A 20,378-nucleotide genomic window follows, 5' to 3' on the forward strand; every position below is an offset into this window, starting at 1 on the left:
AGCTGCGTGAGAAATGATCTGTTAATATTTACAAGTTCTCCACATACAAAACAATTTTGGGATCTCACGTTCACCAACATTTTTTTTCCATTTTCTGATTTCACGTTCATATTTTTAAAGCTGGCAATCAGTTCCAGAGAATTTGCAACCTATCCTAATATTCTTGTTTACTCTAGTGGTTAATGTGTGTGGGAATCCTTCCATCTATCCTACACTTCCAAAAATAACATTCGTTACCTTCTTCTTGGGCTCTCTGTTCGAGAAACCTCTAAAACTAGGCACCCCTCCTCGGGATGCTCAGTTCTTCCCCCTTTGAAGTTTACAGCAAGCCTCCAACATATCAGTTACTCTGGATGACATGAGGTTGACAGATAACAACCCATCTGAGCTACTGTGCCTAACAGAATTGATGGACATCCTCACCGGAGTTGGGGGCTTTTGTGTGCACAGATTGTTAAGACAAACACAAAACGCTGATGCCAAGAGAGGCCACCCTACAGAGCTGTGGATGGATGATATTATTTTTTAAGAAAGAGCCCTCTGATGATATAACAGGGTTGACCCTGTTAGTGAGGGCTTCATAAATCTTTCTCAACTGAAAATTCCTGGCGGTGCAGGTTGGAGGGCAGACAAAAGAATCAAAAGAGCCAGGATGTGGAGTCTCTGTACTGTTCATGTTAGACTTGCCTGTGGGACTTTACAATAATATAACAATAGCCAAGACTGCAAGGTACAGGCTCAGTTCTGTGCCTTCTTTCAGCTGTTTCTAACCACAGCTATAATTTTCGATTCCTTGTGCTATTGTGCACTAAACCTTTCACTGACACAGATTCTTCCCCTGCTCTGACAGATGCCATATACATCTCTTTTGGTAATAGGCACTAATAAATGGGTTGGTCAAGATGAAATCACACTGAGCTCTAGAAGGATTTGCCGTAGTGCAGGTGACCCTAATTATTACATGCTGAATTTCTTTCCACAGAATACATCATCTGTCATTTCTAGATAGTGATTCATATATTCCTACTGCGATCAGTTGCTTGACAGACTTTCACACAATTTTGAGCGGAAATTGAAGAATTAATGACTGATCAGTGAAGCTAAAACAAAAAGCTAATTTGAATGACTTGCTCAATGAGAACACTTTCTACATCAGTATATATAAGATATTATCATCTGTAAGGAAGCTGCTGGTTGAAACTAACAAGTCAGAGCTACTTCAAATGTCATCAGTTGATGAAATTCTTTAGGTATAGCAGTATACTGTCCATGGGAAAAGAGGTGGATGAAGCATATACCTACTCAGAGGGTCATCCCTTTGCTCCCCTGAGATGGAAGGAACATGCAATGCAAATTAGAACATAATTTGCATATGGATTAGGGATGAGCACTTGATTCACACACACTTCCCTTCTGCCACTATTACTGTCTGTGCAAAAAGAGACTTAATCTATAAAAGGCCAAACCAGGGTTGGAGCCTTCCAAAATTTCTTAAGCCTCAAAACCTGCCATAGTTTTGGAAATTGCATGTCCAAGGTTAGAATATTACCTGCACAGGTTACTCTCCTTTCCCACACAGAAAATGAAAAGCAGTGTCTTTAAATATATATCAGCTGGTGATTGGTTCTTAATGCTGCTATATTCTTTTCTTTTGCTAATCATGTGCTCAATCAAGGAATCAGAGGGTCTGTATCAACTACTGGTCCCCCGGCTCTCTAAAATAGAGCTACTATATATATAGAATAGTGATCAGCTTTAGGATTTACATTGTTTATCTCAAAGGAACCAGGGAAGTTGGAAACGGGCAGATACAAGATTGTTGTGACTTACTGCAACAAATCAAAGTGTATATTTCCAGCAAAACAAAACCTAACACCTGGAAGTTCTATGCACAGAATCAAGATTATAAGCATGCCCTTGACATTCTTCCAGCACTCCTGGTTTCTTCTAGCACTGCACTGAGTTTTCACAGCTGTGAAAGAAGTGACAATCCTCAACATCAGTCACCACCCTCTGTCCTCCTCACTGTCTTCGCTAGGTTTTATCAGCTACTGCTTTCATACCTTGGGGTTTTTTGGGGGGAGGGGAGAGTTGTTTGTAATTATATTCTTACTGATGACTACATGCTCCCATCCAATCAACTCTTTCACAGTCAGCACCATACAACATAAACCAATAGATTTGGCTACATTATCATATGTCAGAATTCAGGAGAAGGGCAAGAAGCACACTTTACTTCCGCTTCTCTTCACTGTTACCTCTGGAAAACTGCCAGGAAAAGGAGAAAGGGGGGGGGAGCTTTTCAACAAAGTTTACATTAAAATTATGCCCTACTTAGCCCTTACAAGTTTCCTTCAGAGTAACACCAATCTAGATGGAAGACACCCACCAGTAGGAAAGAATACTGAAGTTCAAAAGTACAGTTCACATTAGTAGTATTGAGAAGTAACTGATATTACTTTGACTAGCCTTTGTAGTTGTTTTTCCTGGGAGCCAATTCCCATGATACTAAGCCCTTGTAGCCACCAACAGATATTTCTATTAGGTGCTCTGCTTCTCTCAGATTCCAATCAAGTCTACAGTATGCATGGAGAAAAGACTCTAGTCTCCCACACCTGCATCATTTTCACATCCTCTGAAGTTGTAACTGGCTCCACTATAAAAACTACATTTGAATATATAAGTTACACTCGTTTCCCAATTGAGCAAATAGCAACTTTTTTGGCCCATCTATGTGAAAGCAACATTGGGAGGATGGCGAGGTTCTCCATACATAACAAAGTTATTATCAGATCAGGTCCGCAGGCATCAGTGCCTGTGTTGGGTGCAAGAACTTTATGTTGTGTGATGCATGAGTCTGCAAGGGATGAAGAGCTTAACAGCTGCTTCTAACAAGTTTCATGAAATGAAACAGAATCAAATACCAGGTGTAAGAAGAGGAGAATTGGTGTGGGTGGGTGAAAATTGGAAGCAGTCAAGGCTTTTTGTTGTGTAAATAAATAACTTGAGACATGGACTCATCAGTAGGAAACTTGTGAAAAGATGGCACACCTATTTCTGATTGTGCCAAAGGCACTCCTAGAAATCAGATCTCCTATGAATACAAAACTTTTACACAAACAGTGCTAAATTAGTTTGACAGATAACTTCCTCACTGTATGTTTATTAGACAGTTATAGGTAGCTCACTTACAAACATTTGCATGCTATTTTTATAAGTCCAAGACTAACTTATAGCAAGACTATAAAAAATGAAAAGTTTGCATTTACAACTTCCTGTCAGAAAACACAGGTATACTATTGTCTTCTAAAATGTAATATTATCCATCTGGCCAGCAAACATCTGGATATTTATCTTAGCTCATCATTTCCTCCTGTAAGTCCAAAAATTGTCAGTTATTTCAGCTGAGATTCCGCCCAAGGGAGAAAAGAAAAAGTTACATCCTTCTTTGCCCAGGTTTTATAAACTGAACTTTACCTTTTTCCCTAGGATGCCAATAAGTATAAATATAATCAGTCTGAAGTCTTCTTTTTGCAGTTTTTACATCTGTGCATATGAATCACCAGGGCCACACAACAGGGTCAAACCCAGAATTTATATTTTTATGAGCTTAAAGTGCAACAAAATCAATACACATATAAAGGTCACATTTAAATAAATACATTTTAAAATATATGCACTAGAGTGAAGATAAGCTTCTTGGGGAGGGTGGGAGATACACACACTTCGTATAGAGTGGATACATATGTAAGTTAAACATTCAGGCTGAAAACCAGCCAATAGATGCCTACTAAAATGTAAGACCTCTAGATTTCAACAGGGTTTTTCATTCTTGGCGATTTTCCCTGACAACTTGCTCCAAGCACAATCTCTAAGAATGCAAGTTCAAGCAGTACTAGATTGTTTCCCCAGTGCACAATGGATTTATCTGGGAACACAACTTCTTCAGCTTAGATTTCAGCAACTCACATAGAAAAGGTTGTCCATCAAGTACTTTTACTCCATTACATATCCTGGCTTAACCCAACCAAACGTTTCCATAACAGAAGGATTTCTATCAGTGCATGAATGCCTTGCCTCCCCACTCCTGCTGTAGCTCAAACTGCCCCCAAAATACTGCTCTCTGGGCACTGTGGAGCCCCAGGGACAGCTTGATGGGACAATAACTGGTCTACTGTGAAAGCAATGAATCAGTGATATTGGTATTGTCTTCTATTAGTGGAAACCTTCTATGGGATTCATCCCTTTGTTTTTTCTAGATATTATATGCACTGCATAGAATAACATTTAGACAAAAAGCAGCAGAGACTTAGCTGCAGCCGCAATTGATGCCGTAGAAGAGTGGGCGGAAGGAAGATGTGCCATGGGAGGGCCCATGATACTGGCAAGTATGCATGGACTCAGGGTGCCTTAAAAGGCCAGGCCTCTTGTGCCAGACCCGCCATCAGAACAGCTTTCTTCCCACCTACCCTGTTTTGTTGGCTGAACTGTTTATGTCTGCATGGCCACTGTAAAATGTCTTGAATTGCATTTCATCACAGCTAGTGTTTTGTGCATGGGATGGAGCCTGCTTGGGGGATTTCGGTCTGCACATCAGACTCCCCAGGTTAGGGACAGGTCTGTGAGTGGTGGCAGGTCCGTGAGTGGGGCCAACCCGGCTGGGGAGGCATGGGCTCACAGTACCATGTCGCCCAGAGTGGGACCAAGAAGCTGGTAGGCACCTCTCCTTGACACTTCAGTGTTTACAGTGCATGTCTTCATTGAGCCCAAGATGCCCATCTGCAAGTAAAAAAAACACACAGTAGGGAAATAATGGTTGGGAGTGCAGAAGCATTGCACCAATAGTATTCCCAACACAAACTAAATCCCTTTGTGAGCACTTGCCAACAGAAATCACATTAATATTATTTTGGACATTTGGAAGAGGAGCTATATCATGAACTCTACTGAGGTCTAAAATTTACCAGTAAGCCTCCCTGCAGACCTTTCTCAGTTGCAAGCTCACAGTGAGTGAACTTCATCCTTCAAGAAATATGTTTGGCTCCTTTTGTTTTAATTTGTTAAGATTTTAAAATCTGTTTTACTGTTTGATTTTAAGTTTTTACATTTATGATTGTGTATTTTCCATAACAAGTTGGATGGTTTTGTTTTTGTTTTTTTAATCATCACTGTAATAAAAAATAACCTTCTCCAAAAGCAAGTCTACTACCCTGGCATTTTCATAGGCAACTTCTACTCATTTTGTAGTAAAGTTTTTGCTTTCTGGAAAGTTTTAGGATTTTGCAAAAATGTACACATTTCTAAAAGCTAGTTCTAAATCCTTAAAAATTGCTGGGTTGAAGAATTAAAGAACGGCAGATAGTCAGTTGTGACTATGAGGAACATGGTCAGGGGAAATTAGAAGCTCCAAGGGCCATGAGGACATCAGAGCACAAACACATGACTGCTTCAGAATGCCTCCAACTCATACTTTGTAACTTGATTTGACATTTTGATCCATTTTCCTCTCTGCTTCTATATGATATTACAGTAATGCTAAAGTGAAGCTAAGATTCAGGCTCTACGCGACATCAATGACATGCGGTTGGTCATCTATCCCTGTTTTACAAAAACAGCTCCCTAGACTGTAAACTCTAAGAGGAGAACGGCTCAAGATAAGCATTTTAACTCTTTGCCAGTCTACCTCTAAGTCATCCCAGGTTCCTTTACTTTTGGTCCCACAGGGAAAAAATAAAACAAAAGCAGGCACACTGTTCTCTCTCCCCCCCCCCCTCCCCGAACCATAAGCAGCTGGGGAGGTCTATTTAGTGGAAGAAAACCAGCAGAGAAGAATTAAAATGCCAGCCTCCCTTGGAAGTTGCAGCTGCACTAGTTAAAATAAAATCTGTGTGAGATTACATGTCATTGTTAAAGCCATGAGTAGTTTAAACCTAAAAAATCAAAAAGCTCCAGTGTGTTCAAATATCACCAACATGGAGAAGCTTTTTAACAGGATTGTATTTGGGTTAGATATTTTCCCTTTACACCACTGCAAAGTTATACTTGGCTTCAGGCTTTCAGGGCAAGAGCTTCAAAATGCCTCCAACTCAGACTCAATTATACAGTTTAGGCCCATTGTGAAGGTGCCAAAATCTACCTATTCATATTCTCATTTTTTTTTTATGTTGGAGCACAAAATCTATAAGTTAGAGCACAAAATCTGTTTTAGTCATTTTTGTAGGCTGCATCAGTGAGAAGCACTTCAATATCCTGGGACATACACCCCTTCTCAAGCTGAAAACTGTTTTGCAACCATGCTATTTTTGAATTAAGGGAACAGAAGAAAACTGCACAAAATGAAGTACCTGCAACTGATGAAGTAAAACAAACTATTGATACAAGGAGCAACAGCCTCTATAGCTTGGATTACCTTTTGCCCTTTAAATCCTCAGAATTAGGGAATTTAGAATACTCTGGGCTGCTGCTAACTGAAATACATAATCAGCCACAGACATTTTATAGGAGCCTGGCTTATATATGCCAAGGATCTACACAACCCTTGATGGCAAGTGGGATTTTTTACCCAAGTAGAGTGGTAAACCTTCTTTGAGAACTCTGCTTTCTCTAAGTGCCCAAGTCAAGTCACTTGTTGATGTGGAACATATCTTCTGGTGCACCCCCTGAGATGGAAATGGGTATGGAAGTGACATCCGTAGCCCTGTCTCTGGGAGCTCACCAGAAGATGTTGAGAGGCTGCCAGCAGAGGAATCCAAGGCTGCGGCCAAGATGCTGGCTGCAAAGCCAGAAGAGGTGGGCCCCCTAAAGCCAGCTGGGGCCACTGCACAACTGTGAGGTGAGGCGCCACCCCTGAAGCCACCAAGGCACCTGGCTTCCCAAGCCACTCCCACCCTCTGCAGAGTGGGGCAGGCTGGGGAAGCTCTGCCACCATGACACCCGGCTTCCCAGGCTGGTTCTGTCCACAGAGCAGGGCAGGCCTGGGAAGTGGGGAGATTCTGCAGCCGCTGGCTGGGAGCTCTGGAACTCCTGCTGTGACAAGTAAGGAGAAGTGTATGTGTTTCTGAGAGGGAGGAGGGATCAGGCAGGAGAGATATGTGGGAGAGGCTGGGGAGAGTTGAGAGGAAAGATATGGAGGGATTGAGCAGGAAGGGACCAGGAGGGAGAGCCAAGGGGAATAGGAGGAAGGTATGGGGAGGGGGAATTGTGAGGGGAGGGAACAGGATCAGGCAGGTGGGTGGTAAGGACCAGGTAGGGACCAGGAGAGGTAGGTGAAAAAGCAAGAGGGGCTAGGGAGGAAAGAGAGAGAGTGTCAGAGAGGGAGGGAGCCAGAACCATGGAGTCCCACAGTAACTATGCGTTCCACATACTATGTAATTTTTGGACTCTCATGTGATTTTTTAAAATTTGTGCAGTGGGAAAAAAATGTTTCTATGAATTCTGTATTCCATGCAACCATTAATGGTAAATGATTTTTACACTTTCTTGAAATTATTTCCAGCATGCCATACTTGTAGCTTCACTGAAAATAATATGATTTTTGTCTAAGCTAGTTGGTAATTTAACAAGCTAAGCTTTCCGGGAACTGTGTTCAAAGAGCAGGGAACAAACTTTCCTTCTAACTCTGTTATCATAGCTTTAGCGGACAGAATTATGTTTTCATCATAATGTACATAATAGCTTTCCTTGAATGCTATGGCTTTCAAAAATGGAAATAATATTTTTCCAGAAAGGCAACAATTGCTGCCAATACAGTTCATGTTGTTGTTTATGAAGAAAACTCCAAGTCTCTCTCACACCCCCACACAGAACTTGGCAAATCCTTGGGATGAATATTCCACTCCCCTCAGCATTGTCTCATCTCCCATGCACTTCCTCAAATCCCACCCACCCCTCTCCCCAAATGAAGTCTGAATTTCCTCCCCATAGGATTGCTGTATGTCCAATCGCTTCCTTCTTCTCCAGCTTAATTCAAAATCCTCCCAGCATTGTTCTCGCCTGCGTCTAAATCCATTCTTCTTTCCAGCAGCATTGTTCTCGTCAGGACAAGAGCCCATCCCTTGTTTCCATTCAGTTCAACAGCAGATACTGATTTCCTACCTGTAACTGTTATTTGTAAAAGTCAACAACCAATGTTTTCCACTCATTTGCAAGCTTAGTGAGAAACCTCGCCCCCCCCCCACAAAACCAACATTTAAAACCTTTAAGTAACATATGAACAAAGTACACAGGACAACCTAAAAGTACTGACCTCTAATTTTACAGTCAGTTGAGCGGAAAGCAAATATAATATTTCAGTAGGAATGATAAAGAGAGCCTACTCTTAGCAGTCTGAGATGCATTTCATTTTGGCGTCACAAGTTCAGTAGTAGATATTCATACCAGTAAACTGAACATTCAGCCAGTATATTTGTCCTTCTCACCTTAAAGAGGGAAGCCCAATTAGGTGGCCTTTTACTGGCATGTGAGGGGTCCCCATAGCCAAACACCCTAAGTCTTTGCCTGTCCTCGTGCACTGGATGCTCCTGGTGGCTTTCCTAGAAGGAAAGTTGGTGCCCCTCAACAGCACCATGGGGCTGGAAGCTGCATACTAGTGCCTCTGGTCTTGCAGCACCCACCATACAATTTGAACAAGATATTGACCCAGGGGCATCTACCAGGGGGGACCTTCAGTGGTGTGGGGCAGCCCAGGGGGACCAGGGGCTACAGAACCAGAACCAGTGCAGAGGTCCCAGAGAGTGTGGACACAGCCAGCATATTTAAATTATTATGCTGGCTAAGGGGAGAGGGTTGTAACGTATTGTATGGTGTTGTAAACAAAACTGAAGGTACGTTGTATGTGGAAAAATGAAACTAAAAGAGTTACTGTTGGCTATATAAGGCCGGGAGTTCAATGTACTGTTGCCAGTTGCAGAGTAGAGTCGTGTGTGTGTTAAATAAACAGAGTTACATAGATTATGGTGTAGCCTTAGTATACAGCAGTAGTCCGCAACCTTTTTTAGGCTGCGGACCAGTGTGGCGAGGGTGATCCGGTTGCCGCTCATGTGCAGCAGCCCATGCGCAGACATGCATGCGTGTTTGTGCCATGCGCGGCAGGTCCGCAGGTGTGCGTTTGCACATACGTGGCCACAAACACACATATGCGGCACTTTTACGCATGTGCGGCAGGTCTGCACATGTGCGTTTGCACAATGCATGGCCGCACGCTAATTGGCCGCTTTGGTGGCCGAATTGCTTACGGCCTGGGAAGTTTCTCACTGTGGGGGGGCGGGGAGAGGGATCTGCGGCCTGGTGCCGGGGCTTTCACAGCCCGGTGGTTGGGGACCACTGGTATACAGCACTGGCTGTGACCTAACAGCACTTTACACAGCATGAACTTATGACCCTTAACAAAAAATGGCATAAAGTCTAGCAATAAAGGTGAATTTCTGATGTGCTACGGGAGTATGCATTTGAGAGTACCCTTGTCAGTTCTGGGTTGGCAACTATCTGGAGTTTTGTGGGATAGAACCTGGGAAGGGTGGTATTTGGACCTCAGCAGGGGATATTCCCATACTGCCCACCTTCCAAAGCAGTCATTTTATCCAGGGGAATGGATCCCTTTTCTCTGGAGACAGGCTGTAATTCCAGATCTCAACCCACAACCTGGAAGTTGGTAACCTTATGTCAGCATGATTTTTATGACATTTCTTGAGTGGATTCAAATTTGCCTACAATGTTCTGCTGAACTGATTTATCTAGCAAAAAGATCAATGGTGACCACAGTCCTTTAATTCTAAAATCAGTGCTTTCAAATCCTTCCTCAAAACCTGTAATGCCTTTGGCTTTTACCCCTCGCTCCCCTCCCATCCCATGCAACTTGAATATACATACATCTCAGATGAATATTCTTCTCCCATTTATCCCCAACTGCACCTCTCCTACCTCTCTTGTTAATTCCCTTATGTCTCCTTGAAGAACAGCTCTCTTCTCTTGTACTTTTGCAAACAGTCATGCACAATGACTGTGCCATGTAAATAGGAATTCTAATGTTCTTGTTAACAGCAGGAATGTTTCCGGGTAACTATTCTAAATAAGCAAAAGCTTTAGATTCAAGAGAACCCTCTTTCACCTCTGGCTGTCATAGCACACCTGTGCTTCACTCATAGCCCTCCAACAGCTGTCCTGGTTTTCTACTCATGCTATCTGTTTAACTTCACTTTGGCAGTTGGCAGATCAAGAATTTCCATGCAAAGTTTAGTGACAGGTGTACCCTGCCATTTGCTAAAGGAAAACACCTGGAAAACGTTTAACTTTCATAAAAACCTTGCTCCTCAGATACTATTAAAGAAGAATCTACATGACCAACCATATTTTTTGCAATTTATAGCATGAGGCATCCCCAAGTCTAAGCTTGAACTCTTAATCATATAGACAACCGGCCAGAAGGGAACCAAACAATGCTCTTCAAAAGAGAACAAAAAAATATTCTCTCAGCATCATTTAACTGCCCAGGAAAATGTTTAGTAAAAATCTCCTATATTGCAGTGTTATCATTCATTGACCACTGTCCAACACATAGTAACACACATTTAAGCCCTACTGAATCAAGTGGGTTTAAGCGTACCTAACTCTGTGTTGGGCCACTGTTTTCTCACTTTTGCCTTGTTAATAAAAGTTATTGTAATGTTTTTGCAGTATATCCAGAAATATGAATGGATCCATTTCCTCCATTTTTATGAACTTTCATTTTGCCCTAGAGAGGGGGTGCTCAAACTGACTCTTCAGTAGTCAATATGCTGTCAGGGGCTCATGGGAATTGTAGTCCATAGACATCTGGAGAGCCACAGCTGGCCACCCTTGCCCAGGGGCTTTTCTCCTCTATGAGCTGAAACCAGACTGTAAAAGGCAGACCAATCCCCCTTTTGAAAAGGAGAGGGCCTACGCCCTGTGTATGTTTACCCTTTTATCCTTAATTATGAAATGTATAATATATAACATGAGTTCACACATTTTCATTTGTATAATTCTAGCTAACATATTAGTAGTAGGGTTTTTTTTTGAGGGGGGGGTTGCTAAGAAGTCAGTGGTAGCCAGGATATTTTTAATGGTGTAATACAGAAGTCCAAAACAAGTATTTAGTTATTTTTAAACAAATAGAGCCTCTTATGGTGCAGGGTAGTAAGGTAGACGACATGCTGTCTGAAGCTCTGACCATGAGGCTGGGAGTTTGATCCCAGCAGCCGGCTCAAGGTTGACTCAGCCTTCCATCCTTCCGAGGTTGGTAAAATGAGTACCCAGCTTGCTGGGGGGTAAAACGGTAATGACTGGGGGGTAAAACGGTAATTTCACTGGCAAACAACCCCGTATTGAGTCTGCCATGAAAACGCTGGAGAGCATCACATGTCTGACCCCCAAGGGTCAGACATGACTCTGTGCTTGAACAGGGGATACCTTTACCTTTAAACAAATAGAGTGCTTGATTTTAAACTTCCATTCTGCCCATTAGTGAAAATCTCTTAAGGAAAAAAAGCCAATTAATCTGAACTACAATGTAAATACGAATGGAATATGCAGGATCTGTAGTGTGGAGAATAGGAACTTCCTGCTCATTTGACCACCCTTCCACTCTGTTTGCCTTCAGATGAAGAACAGTTAGCTAGTCAGACAGTTAGGGTTTTCTCTCTCCTCTCTCTTATATAGTTGTTTCTCTTCTGAATAAAACTATTCTTGAGCAGATGGTGCTGTACACTTTTGCATATTTAAACTTTGCCAACAAATACAACTATTGGAAGTAAGACTCTCAGTTACATAGAAATAGTTTCAGGTGATATATCTGTGATAAGAGTTCTGACCAATTCCCCTTGAAAAAATATGAAGAAAAATCAATGCATATTCTAATTTCATTCTATTTCTGCCTACTTTTGCACCTAAAGCTCTGTGTCTAAAAATCTCTAAATGAGTTCCTGAAATAAGCACATATAGGGACTCTAATCTGTGAAAGTTCATTCTTTGTACCAAGCAATTTTACAAAAAAAAACATCTTTAAACACCAAACAACACCCCTGTAACTTCTACTAGACTAGAGAGCTATGTTAGATGAATTGCTAGGAATTACAAACAGTGAACCTCAAAACTAAATTACGAGGGTCGAAATCCATCGCATGTCACACCTAAACACAGTGTATATGACACTCATCTTGAATTTATTACAATAAATTCTAGAAATGAGGTAGGAATAGCTTAATACACATTTCAGAAAAATATACCTCTTACTGCTGAAGTAATAACAACAGGCAGGAAAGTATCCAAAGAGGCAACAGTGTAAAATTTCATAGTATTTGTGAGGGCTGCATCACTACTCTGCTCTCTTAATTGAATTTTACATTTTGATGGTAACAAAAAAACATAATAAAATCAAATAGAATGACTTCTTAATGTTGATTCTGTGGAAAAGGAAGGAGGAGAACCACCTTTGGGGAAACTTCAGATTGAAAAAGGAAAAGAAACCAGCCCGAAAACTAAGATCCCCTTTTATTTTCCGCACAGGTGCCAGCTCTGGAGCTGACACCCAATTTATTACTCTGTCAACTGGTTTATTAGAGTTGACACAAATCGAGCTGAAATACGCCTGACATGCCACAGTCAAGGCTTTTTTTTCGCACTTTTGTACAAAGCCAAACTTTCCGCAACTTGGCGGAAAGGGGAAGGAAGCAGTGGGAGTTCTATTCCCTACCTTCTCTCAGCACAGCAAACTTAATCCTCCCTATTCTCAATATGCAAAGGGAGCTAACCTAGGGCTAAAAACAATTCCCCTAAAATGACATAGTTGGAATATGAACATCAGACGCTGGAAAGGCCTTCCTTACAGGAAATAGCACCTACATTTTTAGCAAATGCTCTCAGCTCACTAGATTGATGTGACTTTCCTGGTAGCCCTGCCAATTAGAACTTTAATATATTCCAGTCTTGTGCATGTGCACACACATGCGCGCGCACACACACACAATACATTCAGGTGTTCGGGTCTGAAGCAACAGAACAAAATTTGAGTCCAGTGGCACCTTTAAGACCAACAAAGTTTTATTCAAGGTATAAGCTTTCATATGCTAGCACACACAACTTTATACCTTAAACAAAACTTTGTTGGTCTTAATGGTGCCACCAGACTCAAACTTTTACAAAGGATAAAGGCAATTCTGCTTGAGCAGAATGCAGTGATTGCTAGCTCTAGTACACGTTTTCTCAATAGCAATTTTTATTCTGTTGTCCTGCAAAATATTGACAGTTTTTATTTAAATGGATCACCTGGTTTGTCAGATTATGACAAAAAAACTGGAAACTGTAGTTCTATTATTATTAATAATAAAATGTATAGCTCACCTTCCTCCTAAGACTCAAGGTGGGTTACACAAAAATATATAATCCCATAAAAAACCCTAAACCCACATTAACTCTCAAAGAACCAAGAAGGTAAAATGACCACCATCTGTATTATATCCAATCCTATAAATCATGGCTTGGGTTACTATTAGGGATGTACATACAGATCCACCCAATCCAAAAATACATCTGAAAAATAACTTATTGATATTTTTTAGTACATTGCAGCATCCCAAATGTATCTGGGTTTTCTCAGGAAAACTGAAAGAATTCCAGGAAAAATTCTGCACATATTTGGGGATTATCAGTAGATCTGAAAACAATTGTTTGTCAGGCTTCCACTGCAGTCCCTTAAAGTTTAAAGGATCAGCTGTGCAGGGGAAGTACATTGTTCCCACTGGCTCTGCTTAGCGCTGACTTCTTCTGCTGCCCAGTTTAAACATGGCTGCAGGAGGAGCTATGCCACCCAGGATTTGCATGCCATTGGGAGACTGCTCCTGGCAGCATGCAGGACCTGGGTTTAGCTTTTTCTGCAGTGAGGTTTAAATCACGTTGCAAGAGAAGCCATCACAGCCAGGATCTGTACACCATGGGGAGACCACTCTGTGGTGCTGAGATACCTTAAACCTTGCTGCAGGAGAAGCCATCTCAGTCTGTATCCATGTGCTGCTGAGTGCAAGCTCCTGCGGCATGCAGATCCATTGGCTGGCATCTCCTGAAGTGTCGTTTAAATCAGTATTTTTCTTTGGGGGTTGGGGAAGGTTTTGGGGGGGATGCAAGTGGGAGGCGGGTTCATTGGGGGGGGATGGATGGAGAGGGAGGGAAGACCTTCCTCTCCCCATAACAGAGAGGTGTGTGAGAGAGGTGGGGCTGAGAGAGCTCCAGGCCACCATTCTTTAACTTTTGGCAGGGGCTGGCAGGGACTCATGGGAAATAATCTTGGGACAGACTTCAACCTAATTTACCACTAAGCCATGGGTCATTCCACACATGACGGCAGCAAATTCCCAAAGCAAGGATAGGAAGTACTCTTCTCTTTCCTCTGTAATGGAAGGAAATTGGGCATAACGGCCTGCAGGAAGGGTAATTTTATGGGATCCCCAGGTTACACCAGGAGACTGGCATCCCAAATTACAGTACCATGTAATGGCATACCAGAGTTTTCACCCTTCAAAACATCCATTTTCTCGAGGGTAACTGATCTCTTTAGTCTGGAGCTGTAATTCTGGGGGGGGGGCTCTCCCTGCTGTTCCCCCTAGCCCTCCCTTCTGTTTGAATTTTAGGATGGGGCCATTGGGCTTCTCTCAGCCTGCAGGCATGCCTCAGAGTTGGCAGGAGGCAGCATGGAGGCATGTGCTGGTGACCTCCATGTCTGGCCGAAGAGGGGGATGGCCTGGTGGCTGTGTGCCCCAGGGTTCATAAGAGGGGGAAGGTGGCAGTTGGGGTGGTAGTGGTAGGGCCGGTGCTCCCCTTCAGAGAAGATAATGTCTGACTTCCCCAAGTTCTGTAGGCAGGAGCCACTGCTTCAGGTAGGCGAAGTCAAAGACCCCCCAGGCAGCTCCCTCATCTCAGGAGAGGTGTTTGAGGGGCCAGAGACTGAAGAAGCAGCAAAATTGTGGGAAGACCATTAGGGAGACGTGTTCTAATATGGTTGGGCAGCCAATGGGTGGATGGCTAATCGGAGGCCTGCAGGTACCAATGATGGACCTGATTGGCCCATAACCCTTAATACCAAACTGGCTCCTTTGTTCACCCATTATCTGAAACATTGGCTGCGGAGTAGCATACATCAATGACAGATCTTGGCAGGGGGGGGGACTAGGACTCCTACTGGAACGTAGGAGAACGTGCACATGTGAAATGCTCTTGATCGCACTGTACTCTTTGAATACAGCAAAAGGGGAATAATATGAAGATGTTCAAGTTACTCAAATTGCCAAGTAGAGCCATAACAACAAAAATTCAGCTACTTGACTGCAAATCATGAGCAGAACGTGAATAGAACCAGAAGTGTGTATGCATCACTAAATAATACCTTGCATTTTAAAAGTTCTAAAAACAATGATTGTATATTAACATATAGACAGGGTGTAAAGTAGTAATATTCCTAGAAATTCTTTTCTCCCTAATAACAATAGAATTTTCTCATGTATCTTATCTATGCAACTCTGCATATCAAGTACTTTGTACTCTACTGCACAGAAAAAATGATTACGTATACAGAGATATTTCCTAAGGGCTACCTCTAAAATTGCCAAATCTCTGCTCCATCTAGTGGTATTCAGAGTTTGCTTAGTATGCTACACTGCAAATATTGGATCCCATAACTAATCCAGCACACTACAGTTTTAGTAGAAATATTGCTAATATAAATGAAAATTAAATGTATGTTTATAAAAGCATATATCAATAGTATGCATTATCAAAAATGTTACATAACATTTCATAGTTATCTGTGCAAAAAAAACCACTGAAATTCTAGGGGCCATTTCGCACGGCTTCAAAGTAGCAGAATGGTTGCTATTTGGAAACGCTACTAATTTGACATAACCCACGACGTCGTAGACAATCTGCAACAAGCCTGAAACCAATCAGCAAAAAGCGCTTCGTTGTGGCGCTTTCAGGGGAATCCAGAAAAGTGGATTCACCCTCCGGATAGCGATACACTCCTGCAACCAATCTGCAACAGTAGCGCTAAAGATCTGTGCGTTACCATTGTTGCTGGTTCTTCAAAGTCCCTCCCCCTGGCTCTCTCCTCCAAACTTCCGGCGAAGCGATCGCCATTTTTTTTTCTCCGAGCGAGCGGGGATAAACGCACCGGCGAGCCTCTTTCTGTTTAGAGGCTTCCCTGGCTTCAGTCCTTCACCTTTAGTCACTAAGCACAAACAACTGAAAAGCCCGTTTGCTGAAATAAAGTCCCTTTATTTTTTACAAATAAATTCAGCCGAAAATCGTGCCCGTGAGAGGGGGGGGGGATTTTTTTTTTTATCACTCGAGGCAGCGTGCAAATGATCATACAATCAAACGACAGCTCACATTAGGCAGCTGGATGGGTCTCTCCGTAGCAACGAATCTACCTAGATTCATTGCTATGGGTCGTTTTTTTTTTTTTTAAACCTTTCTTAAAGGGAAAGGGGCTGTTTGGGAGCATGCTAACGGCTGCCCATTGGCTGCTTGACGGCCAGGGGCGGGACGAGCTTGGCAATAGCGCTTCCTTTCTAGCGATTTCTGCCGAGACCGGAAGCCTGTGGGAAACGCTAAAAAACGCAACTGATTCCACTACAAAGGCAGGTATGCATAACGACGAATTCCACTATTTTAAATGGCGATTTTTCATTCCGCAAACAATTTGCAACAAAGATCCCTGTGCGAAAAGGCCCTAGGTTTTGATATTTACCTAATTCAGCAGTACTGTGAATCCAAAATATAAATTATAACTTTATACATTAAACAAACCTGTATACAAAACTGTTACAAAACTGTAACAACTGTATACATTCAGCTGACATAAAAAATAATAGTATGAAATGTACTTTAAAAAGTCCAGGGGGCAGTATTTAAGTGCTCAATAAAACACAGAAACTTAATGTTGTCCATTTCAAAAATATGTTTGATATACTATAGCCATAGGAATGAAAAATTTCACTGCAGACATAAGTGTACTGAACAAATTTAGAGTCCAGTGGCACCTTTAAGACCAACACATTTTATTCATGGTATGAGCTTCTCTGTGCATGCACACTTCCTCAGATACAATGTCATGGGATGGAAGTAATCAGCTTATACTTATAGGCAAAGTGTGAGAGTAAATTAACATACTGCATAATTAAAATGGCTAACCCATTCCAGAGATAAACAAGAAAGGCTTTACTGGAAAGTTTGCTCTGAACTACTATGGACACCATACAAGCGCCTTTGAAATGAATGAGTTGAGATCATCACTGGTTGGATCCAGCCAGCTTTTCTGCTCAATTTTCATGTAATTCCTCTCCTTTATACAGCCCCCATGTCACATGGCTGCTGTCCATAAAGGCCTCATGATCCCAGCATAGTCATTTTGGTTGTCATACATGACCCCACATCTCTTTTCATCAGTGGAAAATCTGGTTGGATCCAAGCCAATGGTTCCATTCTTTTAAGGGAAGAACTACTTCCCCTAAAAGAAGACACCAAATTCGATGGAAATGAATCACTGGATCAAATCCGCGCTGAGAAAATATGAACACAATTATCTCCCCCTCCTTTTTTATGTGCATGCTGTTTTAGCAGAAGAAATGTACCAATAAGAAGTAGAAATAGCACACATTCTTGTATTGTAGCTGATATTTATATCTGGCATACAGTTTCTCCAGGGAGAATGTGTTTTTTTGTTTCTTATTTTTTAAAAGAAAGCATTTCAAGACTCCTGGCAAGCACTGTTTGTAATTTATTTTTGAGGGGGAAAAGTTTTCAGAATAATCGACACACAGGAATTTCCTTGTGCTGGCAACCCTCTTCTTGAAGAAGGGACAGGAAGACTGATGACTCTGTGTGGCCAAAGATAACTGGGAAAACTTCTGAAGTTAGCCTTCATCTCCCTTAGTCAGGCCTTGCTTTTGCAACCTTCGGACCTAGAGGCAGACATCCTAAGAAACCTGGGGTAAACAGATGTGATGGCTTGGTATAAACACAGCACAATGGTTTTTCTATTTGATTTAGGGCTTCAGACGAGAGAGCCTTAGAGTGGCTTCAGGGCCGATCTGAACAGTTTATTCAGAGTTCAGCCTTAGTGATAGCTGGTTCTGATGCTCATAAGCCAGGCAACAAATGCCAAAACAAATATTCAAGCAGTATACTTCTTCCTTGTATAGCACTAGAGCAACAAATTCACACACAATTGCAAGTTATAACTGTTGACATGCACACATCATTGCACTTGACTGGGAACTGAGCTAATTTTCTGAGCTGTGAAATAGGGGGCAACAGACTAATTAGAAGAAGAAGAAGAGTTGGTTCTTATATGCTGCTTTTCTCTACCTGAAGGAGTCTCAAAGCGGCTGACAGTTGCTGTCTCTTTCCTCTCCCCAAATCCTGGAGACACCCAGTGAGGTGGGTGAGGCTGAGAGAGCCCTGATATTACTGCTTGGTCAGAACAGCTTTATCAGCGCCATGACAAGCCCAAGGTCACCCAGATAGCTGCATATGGGGGAGCACAGAATTCAACCTGGCTCACCAGATTACAAGTCCACACTCTTAACCAGAACACCAAACTGATAAGGAAGTGGCTCCCAGCTTTTTGAACTGTATTGCACTGGACAGACAGAGACTCTGAAAATGAGATTTTAAGAGGATGATCTTATGGGAGGGTTTCAGAAGTTCCTAAACAACGAAAATCCTTATATGCCTGAAACTGTGAAGAGCTGGCTGGCATTCAGTATCATAATACTAAGCTAGATGGACCAAAGTTTGCCTAGTTGCTTCAGTACAAGACACCTTCCTAAGATCATAAGCAATAATCAAACTGGTTTAAAAGAATAACAGACTAACAATGTGATACAGGGTGAAGGAATAGTAGGAATGAAATAAGTTATGCTATACCTTTTATTAGGACCAACCAGAACAAAAGTTTGATGAAACATAATAGGAATACGGGCCTATCAATACATCTAATTCTCAGCATGGCCCCATCAACAGGCAACACAGATCTTTCTACAGATGAGGAAAAGATCCAGGTTTGCAAAACAACAAACATTCCAACACAAAAAAACACACACACTCAGATGCCTTTCCCTCCACTACTGGAAATCTTTTTCTTCAGATTGGCAATGGACAGATTGTGATGGTATAATGTGAAGGTACTAACACAAGCAGGCCTCCAACTCATTGTTTCCAGATTCAACTCTTATATACTCTGGACAATAACAACACCTCCTGATCCATTTAATTTGCTTTAGATAATTGTGCTTTGTACAACAATACCAGTTGTTTTATTGTTACCTGCCTCAGGCTCAGCTTTTGAGAGAAAGGCAGGTTTATCTATCTCCCAAATAAACCCTTACATTTGACTCAAGGTGTAATCTTAGACAAATTGACAGATGGCTAACCAATGAAGCAATTAACAACAAAAGGTTCAGCTTTAAAGGCACAGCAGGGTTATAAACTGGCTACATACATCCTGGAGAAAGAAAATACAGAGGCTGCGGTAGCAAGAGCGGGCTCCATAATTTCAAACCTGCAAGTGGGGAAGCACACGTTGGGATGTGTTAAAAACGACCTGGCAATCAGCGCACCAAGAAAGGAAGCGGGACCTTCCCACCGGTAATGCTCGTTTCCCACCTGTACGAGATTGTCACGCGGCCATTTCAAGGTAGGATGCCTCACCGTGCCCCCCCCCTTCTGCTGCACGTGTGAACCAGGTGCAAAGTGGAGCGTGCTGCTCCCCTAATGCCCCTCTTCGGCGGCTGCAGCTTCCTCTTGACCCCTGAAGCAACAGCACGACAGCTGGCTCGGCCGCTCCCCTTCATCGCCACCTCAACGCCGCGTCCAATGGGGGCGGGAAGGTTCCCCCTCTCACCTCGTAGACTGGCGGCGTCCGCTTTCCACGGCCGCGCACTGGCGCCTCAGCGGAGGAGCGAAGAAATGCGGGCCACGCTGCCGGAGATGCTCTTCTGGGAAGCCGCAGCATTGCCCGAAGGGGCGGCGTCTGGACGGCAGCGCAGGTGTTACTGCTGCAGCCGCGACCTGACCCTTTGGGAAAAGAGGGGCGTAAAGGCGCGCTCCTTAAACGTGGGCGGCAACGGTACGTGCCGCAGAAGTGAGGGCAGGTGTGAGCCTTACCTGCTAATTGAGCCTCTTCCTGAGCAGAGGGAGGCGTGGCTTACTGACTGAGTTTGGGGGAAAGTGGCGGGCACAAGCTTTTAAAAGGGATCCCTTTTCGGCAGGACTTCGACAGAATGTGTGGGGCTATTGGTTGAGGCTTCTTCTTGTTTGCGGGAATGGTTGATTTTAATTTTTGTGGGCAGTTTGCAAACTTCCCCTGGGCC

The 20,378-nt window shown here is 42.7% G+C and overlaps 1 long non-coding RNA gene across 3 annotated transcripts in view; it reads right to left on the reverse strand.

The window, feature by feature from the left end:
• Nucleotides 1-20,121, reverse strand: part of LOC143820360 (uncharacterized) — a 116,039-nt gene extending 95,918 nt beyond the window's left edge. For all 3 annotated transcript variants that reach the window (XR_013225317.1, XR_013225319.1, XR_013225318.1), the window contains exon 1: nt 19,910-20,121. This is a non-coding gene — a long non-coding RNA (uncharacterized LOC143820360). The remainder of the gene's footprint in view (nt 1-19,909) is intronic.
• Nucleotides 20,122-20,378: the final 257 nt, after the last annotated feature.

This window comes from Paroedura picta, chromosome 11 (genome assembly GCF_049243985.1).
Source record: "Paroedura picta isolate Pp20150507F chromosome 11, Ppicta_v3.0, whole genome shotgun sequence".
NCBI lineage: Eukaryota > Metazoa > Chordata > Lepidosauria > Squamata > Gekkonidae > Paroedura > Paroedura picta.